This window comes from Galeopterus variegatus, unplaced genomic scaffold, assembly GCF_000696425.1.
Source record: "Galeopterus variegatus unplaced genomic scaffold, G_variegatus-3.0.2 Scaffold3886, whole genome shotgun sequence".
Classification (NCBI taxonomy): domain Eukaryota; kingdom Metazoa; phylum Chordata; class Mammalia; order Dermoptera; family Cynocephalidae; genus Galeopterus; species Galeopterus variegatus.
Window position 1 is genome coordinate 125,712 of NW_007729997.1, and position 10,891 is coordinate 136,602.

The window sequence follows — 10,891 nt, forward strand, 5'->3', positions numbered from 1 at the left end:
AGTCATACCAAAGCACAGGAGATTAAAAAGAAAAAAGAAAAGAGAGAGAAAGGACAAAGCAGGACTATTTGGTTCAATACGGACACAAGAAGGTGAAGACTGAGATACTGACACTTGGTAGGTGGGAAGACATGAATGGGTAAAGTGACCTTTCTAGAGAACTCCATGCTAGTTGATGTGTAAATTGATCTAATGATCTAATGATCATTTGATCTAATGATCATTTGCTCAATTTACAATATCAGAAATGTAAACCCCAAATATTAATAGTAGGTTATTAGCAAGATAAATTACATTACAATCACAGGAACATGAACTATTTTATGATAAGAAAAAGATTTCTGAGTCCTGATGCCATCACAATACAACCAAGCCTGATTCTGGACAGGCAAAAGAACCTCGGGGGAATTACTGGAAATGTTAAGCGAAAGAGCTATTAAATGATGGATGTTTACAATCAAGTGCTGACCTGTTCAGAGCAGTAGAAGTTTGCCTAGTAAATTTAACACCACTACATTTTCAATCATCACCTAATAGGGCATATGAGTTAACCTCTTCAATAGAAAATCATAGATTAGTCGTAATTGTTTAAACCCATATATTATGTGTTGTTTGGACCATAAAGTTAGCAGGACCAGTTTAAGAGTAAAATTGCTTCTTTGGTCCATAGAAAGTTTTGGAATTGAGGAAGCCATTGCGTTAACTCAAGTTCTCATTTCAAAATTATTCTTTTGTTTAAAATCAGAAATATAGACAACATAAAAATAAATAGAACAAACTAAGAAGAAATACAAATTTTTAAACAAGTGCACTGATTAATCTATAAATAGTGTTAAGTTTTTCCAAGTATTTTCCTCTGTTCTTTGTGCACAAAATATATACTGTTCACAAGAGTGGAATTTCTAAGAGTTATTTAACATTCATGTATATACCTTACAGTCTTTCTTATGAAGTAGCTGGCATATTTTATGTCCTAGATTTCTCAGCAATAATTCCTCATATTGTAACTAGAAATAGTATGGTTGGCTTACTGAAAGAGAAAATGATTTATCATGTGAGGGAGTACAATTGAATACAAGCAAGTATTGCATATCAGCAGGGAGGAGCTCCTGCAAGATAACAGGCATGTTTCTATCTAAAAACTGCGTAGTTTCCAGAGATAAAACAGCTCTCAATAGACTACATAGCCAAGTTGTGGTTAAACAGAAGGAAAACTCAGTTGAGAAGTTTCATTATGGAGAAAATACCTGTTTTACATTCCTTGGAAATTGCCAGTACCCTGCAAGACCTATAATTCACCAATGGTGGCCTTCAGTTTTCTGATGAGGGGTATGAAGAGGAGAGCAGAGAACCTTCTACAAACATCCTCCTGTTACAAAGGAATTTTCCCTGGAAGTTCACAGGGCCAGAATAAGAGGCAGATTTTTGGCTCTTGCAAAATCTCTGGAATATAGTAATACATAATTATTATTGATGTTTTATAAGAAGGAAGAGAACCTCACATGAGGAAGGGACTTATGGGAAAAGCTATATATTTAATTTGTGTCAAATAGTACACCTACACATGATATAAGCAATCTGCTTTTGACCACTTCAAGAACTCTGGAGAGCTTAATGGAAGAGGAAAATAACTCTTTCCTCCCTTCTTCGGGATGAGCTAGCTTTATATTCAAGCATTTATTCAATCATCAATGCACTCAAAAAATATTTATTCTATAACAACTATGCATCAAGCACATGTCACATGCCAATGAAACAAAAACAGTTCATAAAGAGAGAACCTGGGATTTTGAGATATATTGGAATAAAATTCCCCCAAGCAGAGGTCCCTGGACAGAAAGCTCAGGGAAGCCAGAAATCTTGTGCAGAAACATGCTTGTTTTAATTCCACCAGAAAAGATGCTTTATTTCCTGGAAAAGATTCACAGGCTTCCCACCACCAAAGCAACAGGGAAACTCTAACCACACCCTCCCGTATTGCACTGCTATGCTTGATAATAAGCAATGACAATGAGATGATGCTCAGATGCATGGAAATGTTTGTGTTTCCCATGACAGACCTAAACTAAATAGCAAATATGAGAAATTTTATTTCACTACTCCCCCAATTCCTTTCCTTTGGAACAACTTTGATACACCAGATCTCATTTTCCTCTATCTTTAAGTTGCCTTTTAACTTCATGCCACATTCAGTCTCTCCAAGTGTCCACATAGAGGCCTTTCCTTGGCCCTCTCTTCCAGAATTTTACTCTCGTACTGTTACTTGATCTTCCCTGAAAAAAAAAGTATGCTGTCTTCTTCAGAATGATTGCTGTGTTAGATCATTTAATTAAATTAAAACATTTTAACATAATGTACTGTTACTTGATCTTCCCTGAAAAAAAGTATGTTGTCTTCTTCAGAATGATTGCTGTGTTAGATCATTTAATTAAATTAAAACATTTTAACATAATAATCCATTAGTCTACGTGATCATTAAGAAAGCTGAAAATTTTTAAATAAATAAAATTATTACATATTCATGTCATCAACCTGAGAAGCTATGAATATGTACAAGGGGCTTAGGAAATCAGAGCTGAAAAAGGAGCTCTCTAATACAGACAGTCACGTTAATTGATTTTAGTGAGCATATGCTTTAGCACGAGCTCTTCTAAAGTCTCTAACTGGTTAGAGCCAATTACAGACAGCTCATTTTTCCCAAGTAATTGAGGCACAATTCTCCCTCCTACTTTTCTGTTACTTCTTTTGACATTGTGCCTAGAAATTCTTCCTGACTACTTTCATTTTCCTCTGTACTTAAAATTCTAATTCAAGGCTAGTGCTTCCAAGAAGTCTTCTGGAATTCTGCAGGCCACAGGACTCCAGTGGCACGTATGGCTACTGTGGCTTCTATTTGAATATTTTCTGCATCCTTGAGCAAAAGCTCTTTGAAGCAATGAAACATAGCTATGACTTTGGGTGTCTCTATAGGAAAAGAACCTGAGGAGCCTCTTGGTGGAGAAAGGATAAATATATGATTCAAACAAATAGGGAAAGGTCATGAAATTTCTCTAGGCCAGAAAGAAACAGGAATTATGGTGTGAAAGAGAGCAGAGAAGAAAGAAAAGAGGGGTTTGTGGAGGGCAGAATGAGAGAGGGTCAACCAGCTTAGAAGCAGACTGGGGCCTGTCTCCAGGGAAATGTTGCTGAGAATAAGGAAGAGTATTCCATGCAAGTGGGTTGTTACATTTTGGTGTTTTTCCCCCATTTTCTCAAGTCTTCAGTAAAGTGGGCTGCACACACACAAATGCTCTGTAAGTCTCCTTTGAAGAAATAAAGGAAAGGAAGGGCCATGATTTACTTCTGTGGCTACGAACTCAGAGAATCAGAGTGATCATGGATATTATAGTCCTTCTTCTCTTGTTATAGGATCCTAGTCAGTCACTAACCTTTGTTGTTAGGCGGTGGGCCCACTAACAGGAGATAATCCACTATAACCTGCTGAAAAATCTCTCCATGAAACACAAAAAATATTAGAACAATTGTGAATGCATGTATGTACAGAGGAGTGTATCCAAGAAGGCATAGGACCATAGCAGGCTACGGTACCAGACACTCCATGACACAATAAATTATAGCACTGTTTTCTGGAAATGTTTCCAGCCCTAGGTGATAAGTCCTTGCTGGAGTAGAACCCAGGACTGGAAGAAACAGAAATGTGTACCTTTTGTTATGGTTTAAGGAAAGCAAGATTTTCTAGACAAAAAGCACCCACCAAAAGCTGAGTGGCATGTGGAATTTTCCCACTGACTTCTGGAAATGTGCCAGTGCTGGATAAATAATGCTCATGGGGCTGAGGCAATTTTTTTTTTTTTCCAGATTTTAACATGGCTGAGTTTAAGCAAATTATAATTGTTGTTATCCAGGAGCAGATGTGATGCAGTTGTCATTGCCAGCCCAACTATTAAAGAATAGGTGTCAGCTGCTTACACAATACTCCTGGAGACAATAGTGCAGTGCTCTATTAAGAAATGCTGACTTACCAATACTCATGGAACCACAGAGGAGGACCATGTGTGGAAAAAACAAAGACACTTACGATTCCTAGCCAAAACTTCAGGCTCTGAATATAAAGAAGTTTTAGTTTTAGAATCATTCAACCAATTTTTCACTTACATTTTACTTCTTATGTTTGCACAAGAGTGATATATAAGAAAAGAGATATTTCTTTTTCTTTTTTTCTTTTTTTTTTTTTTTTTTGGTTCTGCCCAGTATAGGGATCGAACCCTGGACCTTGGTGTTATCAGCACCACAATCTAAATAACTGAGCTTACCAGCCAGCCCAAGATATTTCAATAAAAATCACATAAAAACTGAAAAATGATATAAAAATTCTGGGTCATAGTTAAAATGGCAGAGATGTTTCCCCCTTTTCTTTTAGTAGGACACATAACAATGGTGCACATATTACAGGTGGCATCTTAAATCCAATAAAATTCAGTATTCTGAAAATTTGGCCCTGGTCAAGCAGAAGTTAAAGCTCATCTAGAGACATGAGGAACAGAATGCAAAAGATTAAGGACACCCACTTCAAAGAACCTTGCCCAAGAGACTAAAGTCAGGGTAATAATGTAATTTCCGAATATTTGTGTGTGGAACACACACACACACATATTTGTGCATGGAACACACACACTCACAGCCTAGGGATTTGGTCTTATTTCCCTTATTCCCTGAAGATTTTATGGCAATAATAGCCATTTATTTCTCAGTTACCCTGTACCTTCTGGTGACTCTCTGATTTCGTAAAATTTTGCATAGCACAGTGAACATAGCCCTAGAGGAGACTGCCAGATGTAGTGTGAGGAGCTAACATCCTATGGGGAAGTATGTGAAACATGCCGTTTTACCTAAATGTAATTCATTTCCTCCTTCCAGTGTTAATTCATTACCTCTTCAAGATAGAGGCTGCGTAGGACTATGAGTAGAGGTGAAGATGCAAAAAGGAATATCCTGGAATAGACCAGTCCCCCATCTTTCATTTAATCTCATAATTTATTCCAAATTCAGGATACCAAAAGCTAGGCAGTCCACCTGAGGAGGCCTTCATAGAAATGGAAAGCAAACGTTTAGGAAAAAATGTTTAACATAATATAATATAACATAACACAACACTGCATAACATACGCTCTCTCTGAAGGGTAGCAAACATTTACCTCTTACATTGTTTACGTTGTCTCTGGACCACATAGGAAATATACTGTCCTCATTGTCCGGGACTACTTGATATATAAGACCAACCACTCCCAGAAAACTATTTCCGGAAATTTCAACTACACAATAAATGTATTTTGTCATCACTACATCATATTCGGGGAACAAATTTAGAGAAAAAGTTTGTGGGCTCCACAAAATTTTACTAGAGGAAAAGAGTAGTTGATTGGAAAATTATTACTTAATAGCTAGTACTGTAGTCCCATTTGGGAAGGATTTTTTTCTCCTAAGAATACATTGGGAGAAAATCCTTTAAAGTAGAGGCAAGAGTCTAAAAAGACAGATTGGAAGCAGACAGAACGATACTCAGTATCTATAAATTTAAAAAAAAAAAAATCTGGTGGTGAAAAAAAGCAGAGAAGAGAGAGGGAACAAAGGCACTGTAGATAAAATCAACAAACGTGCTGGTATCTAAGAACTTGTGGAGAACAGTGGCCAATTAACTTTGAAAAACTAAGTTTTTTAACATTTAATAAAGCGTGTTGTTGATTTTCTTGCAAAAACCACCACAGTGGTTTTACTAGACCTATAACAAAATAAATCATATGAGTTGGTTTTGTTTTATTTTTTGTTTGCTTGATTGTTATTTTGATGATAATGCATAAATCAAATAAAGTGGGCCATGTTTCACATCTAGGGCAATGTGGTCCAAAACAGAAGCAGACTATTTGGAATAGTAAGATAATCCGTGAAGCAAACAGTTCAGCAGAGCCAGAGGTGACAAAAAGGAAAGAAAGCCAGCTCTTGCCTCAGGTGCAAAACCCTAGATAAACTGTGAAGTACGTGGATCTCAAAAGGATGTAGGACAGGGTACTTCAATTGACATTTGTCTTATCCTGAAATAGCAGCATTCTTATCAAACATGACTTTTAGGAAATAGTGGATTCTATATTAAGCTATATTAATCACTATATTTGGTTATTTGGTCTTTTATTTATTTATTTATTTATTTATTTTTCTTGAAGGCAATTGCATTTTCAATAAAAGAGATTCTGCTAAGCTATATTAATCACTATATTTGGTTATTTGGTCTTTTATTTATTTATTTATTTATTTTTCTTGAAGGCAATTGCATTTTCAATAAAAGAGATTCTGAGTTCTCTGAACACAGCCGAACACAATTGACAAGTAACTATGCATCTAAATGAAACTATAAATACAAGTAAAAGCTCAGTTATTTTATAGTTCTCCTCAACACTATAATAGTAATTGTGAAATTGTTTTTAAATTTTAAAACAATATTGTATGGAAATTTTCCCCATTTCAAATTTCATTCTACGTATAGACAGTGTAATTTGGAAAATCTATTCTTATAAAAATTTCTGAGACTATTTCTTATTAGCTGTTTAAAATATTTGACCTTATGATAAATTCCCCATCTTGTTTTCTAATAGAAGTATCGTGAATTCAAGTCTCCTTAGTTTAAGAAATATTTTTAAACTTTAAAAGTAGAGATCAAAGTTATGTCTATAAGAAGTCTAGCTAATTCCTGAGCATCTCTAAATTTCAATAGCAAAAAATATTGTATTTTATACAAATTTTCTTCAGTCATCTCAAGCAACAGGTAGACAAAACAAAGAAAAATAAAGTTTTATGAAATTACGATACAATTTTTCTAATACCTCATCTCAAAAAGGAATCATTGAAAGTCATTTAAAAGCAATTCCACCATACCTACTGTTTTTCTAATGGAGGATTTATTTAGTGTTGATAACAACAAAAAAGTTCAANTAAATATATCAAGGATGGCAATCCATTCAGTTTATACAAGTTAGTAGCAGCATTCTAAAATGTATCAGTTTGAAACATATTCCTTTAAGTCTGAGGTTTAGGTACAGTTTATGAACAAACGTGAGGGTGAGGAAGTTCAGCTCCCTGTAAATAAAGTTCCTGTAACTGGACACAGAGGATCTTCCTCAGTTGTTTCCATTTAAGGCTATAATTGCAGTCAAGTCGTTTAATTTTATTGACTGTTGATTGATTGGTTGATAGATTGTCCAGCACAGGTAGAGTAAAATAACATCTAAGGCACTTGCCAGATATAAACAAATAAAAATCTGCAGTTCATAGAACTACGATTATTTTGAGGTAGTAAAAAATTCCACTTGTCAAAATGTACCTTTTGAGATATCCATGGAATTACAGAGACAGTGGATTACTTGGCATTAGGGAACTTTGCTTCAAGTCTTTGCTCTACCATTTACAAGTTTGTGTGATCTTCAGAAAGTTACTTTACTTCTCTAAGCTTATGTTTTCTCACCTATAAAACGAGAATACTCATAGGTTGTAGTGAGCCTTGAATGAAAAGGGGTGCCAGGTATTATCACACTGCTTTATAAAAATGTCCCAAATATAGAAGTAATATGCTTCAAGGTATTTGACCCCTAGAGACATCATTCAGGTACAGGCATGACCCAAGGATATTCAGAAAGATGTAGATTTTTTGGTCACATTTGCATGCAGGATTTTCTTGTTTGAAAGCAAGTACAAGAGCAGCTTTCTTCCCTGAACGCCTGTGTAGTTCTACAAATCTGACTCTTCTGATGATCAGCAGAGGTCTGATGCTTCTGAGCCCTGTAAAAACTCTTCAAGGAGTTTGGCTCAGACCTCAGTCCTTTACAGCTCTTTAACCTCTTTTCTTTTTGGACAGAAGTAGACTGTTTTGTTGACTCCTCTTACTCTTTCATCCCTTCTCCTGAATTCCATAATCAAAATATATTGCTTCGGTGTATCGTATGCTGGGTTCAGTAACTATCATGTATTTTTGTTGTACTCTTTGCTGCCCAAAGTTGAGAATACTGAGATTGACCTATAAGACACATTTTCTTTTGCTATTGTGTTTTATTCACCTAAATGAGAGTGTTTGGATGTTTTACTCCTCTGAGAACAAACCAGATTGAAAAAACCAAAAAGCAATTTTCTAACCAGGCTTGCTCATATCTGGAATGATATAAGACAATCTATGCAACAGAAAAAGAAGAAAAAAAAGAGAAGAGAGCATTTTACTCAATCTACAGATTCATAAACACATAGGAGGAGGCTGTATATATATGTAGAGAGAAACACGCAATCATACACACAAAAGAGATAATGCATCAGTTTCAATAATATAATTGAAAATATAGAAAACAAAGTCTAGCTGAGACATTTAATAGAAATATAAAGAAATGTGAACACATCTAACCAAGTTCTTCCTGGGTTTGGCTCTCCTTGGCATAATAAGGAATATTTACTTGCATCTCATAATAATATTCACATTCTCAAAATGGCTTAATGATGTATCCAATATTTTGGTAATAGGAGCTTAGATGGAACTTGGAACTTGGACTATTAAGTGCTCACGGCTGTAGCCTGATGCTGGGAACCAGGGAAATTTACATAGCTCAGAGCACACAGGCAGAGGAAATACAAGCAGAGAGAAATTAGTGTGTGTTGTAATACAGATCCCAATCCCACCTTTGCAATTCCAGTATCTAAAAGGCTCCGATAACAAAAAGGTTTTTTCATATAAGGACAAAACTAGACCTATCGTGATGTGTGATTAATTATAGATTTTTTTCTTATGCGTATTTTTTTGTTTGTTTGTTTAATGGTTTATATTATTCGTATGTTCTAAAAGTATTAATATGGCCAATTATGAGGTGATGTCTCAGACCCCAGTATGGTGTTATATATGGTGACTGTTGATCGTAATTTTTGTGTTTATAGAAATGCAGCCAATTTGCACTCCATTTTTTTTTAATTCAACAATATATCTCACAAGAAATTTTAAAAGGAATGATTAATCAGGCACACTCATATCACAATAAGAGGGCTGTTATTTCAAGGGATGTTTTTACATCATGGATTACATCCAGAAAACTAAAGTGCAGTAATTAAAATAATTCAAGTTTAGAGTCCTTTCTTTTAGGAAAAATACTTTATTGCTTTCCAGAAATGCCTTGCTTGATTGATTATACTATCTTAAATGACAAGAAAATTGTCATCTTCACACTCATTTTTGCCTGCTTTGTATGTTTGGTTAATCAATTAAGGTCTAAAGTCTAACTTATCACATCTATCCTAGGTTGGCATCTAAGTTTCACATTTATGACTTACAAATTTGAATTCAGTGGCACAATTAAAGAGAACATAATTAAAGCAAATGGACAATAAAAATTGATTTAATTTTCTCAGAAATACCAGGTCAGAAAAAGTGACACAGCTGCAGCTGTGCCCCTGCATATTTTTGCATCCTCTTTACTGTCTCCTGTTCAGTGAAACATCTGTTTCATTTTCCAAACTACTAAAGAGGCTTCAAGCCCTAATAGACTCCACACTGCGTTTTATGGATTGTATTAGTTGAGTTCTTGTCTTTCCTTTATTCATCTGAGGAACGTTTTTCTCATAAATCAGTGTTTAACTAGACAGTTTGGTAGGGTGATTGTTAAAATTCTTGTTTACAAAGCTCTCAAACTTTTATTTGAGATGATTCTTTTCCTTTTTAAACTTAAAACTACTTGTACAAGAAAACATTGATCTATTAGAATAGTAAAATACTTAAAGGGGCAAACTCTTAAAAATTTAAGAATTATATATATATAAGTTCAATGAATTATATATTTTCACATACATTTAGATTTATATGTGTTTCAAATCTAAGTGCATGTGAAAATATAGACTTCTCCATGAAAATATAAGCTGTATATCTATTTAATTAAGAATGTTCAGTACTTTTGTATAATGATTCTAAATAAGTTACTGTGGAATTGTGGAGTTTGTCTTATCACAGTATTACATAAGAGTATAATAAATTGAGGACCTAGGTGGTTGACATTATTTTGGAAAGTACACGATTACCACAAAGTTTTTGAAGGTCAGCAATAAAATGAAGGAAAAAAAAGATGAAGATTAAGTAGTCATTAGAAGATGATTTATATTATAGATAGATAAATACATACATACATACATACATGCATACATATAGAGAGGAGTCACTACATATAAACAATGTGGTCTGTAACAAGAGATAATACCGATTAGAACAAAAAAAGTATTCACACAAAATAAAACTTGCCTAAAATGTACAAAGTCTTTATTTTATCATCAAAAGTTTACCTCCTTGAATCACCATTTTTAAAAAATAGAGATTTAGTTATATCCAGTGAGTACTGGATATACGAAAATTTTGTGGATTGATAAAGTAACTTACAAATGTCTGCACAGGGCTACTGTAAAGGAAAAAGAAAATCAGGCCCACTTTACCATCTCCCCTCTCAATGTGAGAAGGAAGTTGATTTAGCTAAAGAGTGGGGCAAACATTATTTCATATTAAATGTTCTACATTTTGAAGAAGTCAGGAAGTTTGGATGGGATTGCCCTCTTCCTCAGTTCCAGGTAGCATTGATAGCCCTTGCTAGTGTGATTGTGGCACACCATGGCATTGACTGACCAGCCAATCAAGTAGCTGATACCCTGTTGGGCACAGTGGTTGTTCCTGAGATGAGTTCATGTACCACGCTGGTGAATTGGAAAGAATTTCAAGCATTCTGTACAGTGGCTGAGAATAATAAAAAGTGAAGAACAAGTTTGCTCTGGACAGTGTGGTGTATAGATATAGAGTTTGAGGCTGACATAGTCATTCTACTACTGGTAGGGA